General features: G+C 40.1%; 1 long non-coding RNA gene across 1 annotated transcript; it reads left to right on the top strand.

Annotated features, from left to right (window-relative positions):
* Positions 1–956, top strand: LOC122545505. The gene is made up of 2 exons (XR_006310553.1): positions 1–81; positions 536–956. It is a non-coding gene; the product is annotated as an uncharacterized LOC122545505 (long non-coding RNA).
* The last annotated feature ends 1,750 nt before the right edge of the window (positions 957–2,706 follow it).

The raw sequence follows: 2,706 nt of genomic DNA, 5'->3' as shown, positions 1-2,706 counted from the left end.
TGAGTGGCGTTACTTTTGAATGTGTGGTGTACCGTCAGAATGTACCGACTCCTCTGAGAGACTCCATCCACAAGGAGAAAGGTGAGCGGTGAGATTAAAGCACACAGGATCCCATGTGTAATCCAGATCCAGTTACATCAATGACAGGCTTTGATTGGTAATGAACAAACACCACTGGGGGCATTAATGATGCATCTGAAGGCAGGATAGCTAAGTCGCTGATTAAGAAAAAGATGGACCAAAGGATATTGTATTCTGATTAAGTCAGAAAAGGTGGGAAGAAGCCTGGGTTGTGACGTCACCATCAGCAATGACAGTTGGACAGAATGCCCTTGTTGTGGGCTGGAAACATGCAGGCAACCTTCACATTAAACTTTACTCTTTTTACTGAACAGAATGTGTATCATACTGCTCCTTTAGAAAAGGAAAGTTAATAAATCCCAAATTAAAAATGGCGTATTTAATATTTAGTGAAATTGTGATATTGATTCAGGACTTTTTTGGTTGATTTCAATTTGTCTCAAATATTCTGCAGTGATTAATCCGCTGGAGCCATCAGTGTCGGTCCTCCTGCCACCAACAGAAGAAATCTCCGCTCAGAGGTTTCTCTCCCTGACCTGTTAAGTGAGAGGTTTCTCCCCCCGAGAGATCTTCGTCAAGTGGACAAACAATGACAAGCCAGTGAATCCCAGTAACTACAAGAACACTGAGGTGATGGCGGAGAGCGACAACACCTCCTTCTTCATCTACAGCCTGTTATCCATTACAGCGGAGGAGTGGGCCAGCGGTGCTTCTTACTCCTGTGTGGTGGGACATGAAGCGATTCCATTGAAGATCATCAACAGAACAGTCGATAAATCCAGCGGTAAACCGAGTTTTGTAAACATTTCACTTGCACTGATGGACACTGTTAATTCATGTCAATAAAAATCTCAAAGTTGCATTTAATAATTCAACAGAAGTAATGAAGTGTTTTTTTTTCCTCCAGTTGTTGAGTTAAATACTGAATTAGTTGTTTCTCACTCTGACTTCCATTCCAACTGTGTAGTTAAAGTGGATTAATAATAGGTCTAGGATGAGTGTCTTGTGCAGTTAATGTTCTCTGTTCAGATACACCCTGGGTCAGAGATAGAGTAAAGCTCACTCATTGCAGGGTTCCGCCAAGTACCTTAACCATCCTAAATCCCTCTGTGACAAAATCTGATAATGTTCATTTTATGTCAAGGGTAGAGCACGAGTTTTGAACTTGGTGTTCTTGATTCCCCCGATTGGACATTCTTACAAAATTCATGTCAGTTTTAAACTGCCACATTGCAACAATCATTAAGAGAGCAGAGCAGTTTGAATGTAACCTTTGTTTCTGGGGAACTGCCAGGGTTCTTGCACCAGCGCATGAGTTGACAGGATGTATCTTCACGTTCACACCAAAGAGAATCGATAGATACGTTGTCATGGAGCAGAGGGGAGGGGAACGATGAATGGTCTGTCATCTTGCTCCCTGTGCAGAGTTTTCATGATAGATGTCCTCTTTAATGTAACCCAATTACGAACAGGATTAGTCAGCTTCTTGCTTACTGTCCAAAGATTTAACATTTCCATGCAAAACAATACCTTTGAAACACATTGAACACGCTCTGTTAACAACCGATTAACATTGATTCCCATAATCCAAAACTGATGTTTGCATCGTCCCGGTTTGAATTCCATAGTTTTGTCTCAGTTTTCTGGAGCACATGGATCAATTCTGATATTCGAATACCTGATATCATTTTGTTTCACATACAGAACACAAGTAGGCATTTCCTAATAAACATATTCAGAAATGTTATCTCTGGGGCAGTGGGGAATTGAACTCACGCCTTTTCTCTCAGAGACAGAAATTCTATCACTGCAACAGAAGAGTTGCTCATAAAACGCTTATCTCTCCACGATGATGGGAAATGTTTCCTACAACACCAAGGTCAAATCTAATTATGAGCAATCCATTAAAATTAAAACAATAAATTAGAATAACAAACATTGCAGTCTGGTATAAGAACAGTTACAGAGAGATGATCACAAATACACACGTAATGACACATATACGGGCTCTCACCTAAAGACACATATTTATGTCCACACTCAAGTGTGCATATAGATAAGATGTCACACACGCATACTCACACAGAGCCACACATGCAAGTGGTACTTGAACACTCACCTAAGCTCATACAAAAACTCACATACACCGAAAGAAAATCATTTGCACAAATGATCAGGAGTACTCACACATAACCATGAGAAACATAGACACACGGTAACACACAAAGGGGCATGAATACATATACATTCATACAGCACAATGGATACAGACATACACACATGAACACACAGATACAAATTCCGAAAAATGACCTCCCACATGTCGACTCACACAGGCACGTAAGTGCACAGAGATAAACAATAATATCATTATTTTCAAATTTTCAGAATCACAAATGACAGAGACAGCTTAATTAGTTATTTTTAAAACACATTGATCAGCATGTATACAATGTCACACCTGCACACAAATTCAGAGTCTTACATGCAGACACACAAGTTCATAGATCAACAAATGGAGGGGCGTTTATTAAATGAGGATAATGGGCACAAGCATCAGCAAGCATCCACAAACAATGACAAAACAAGCTTATCAGGAGATGGTTTGGGAAAGATTGCCACACA

This window comes from Chiloscyllium plagiosum, unplaced genomic scaffold (assembly GCF_004010195.1).
Source record: "Chiloscyllium plagiosum isolate BGI_BamShark_2017 unplaced genomic scaffold, ASM401019v2 scaf_19146, whole genome shotgun sequence".
In the NCBI taxonomy this organism is placed as follows: Eukaryota; Metazoa; Chordata; class Chondrichthyes; order Orectolobiformes; family Hemiscylliidae; genus Chiloscyllium; species Chiloscyllium plagiosum.
This window is presented reverse-complemented; position numbering and strand designations above follow the sequence as displayed.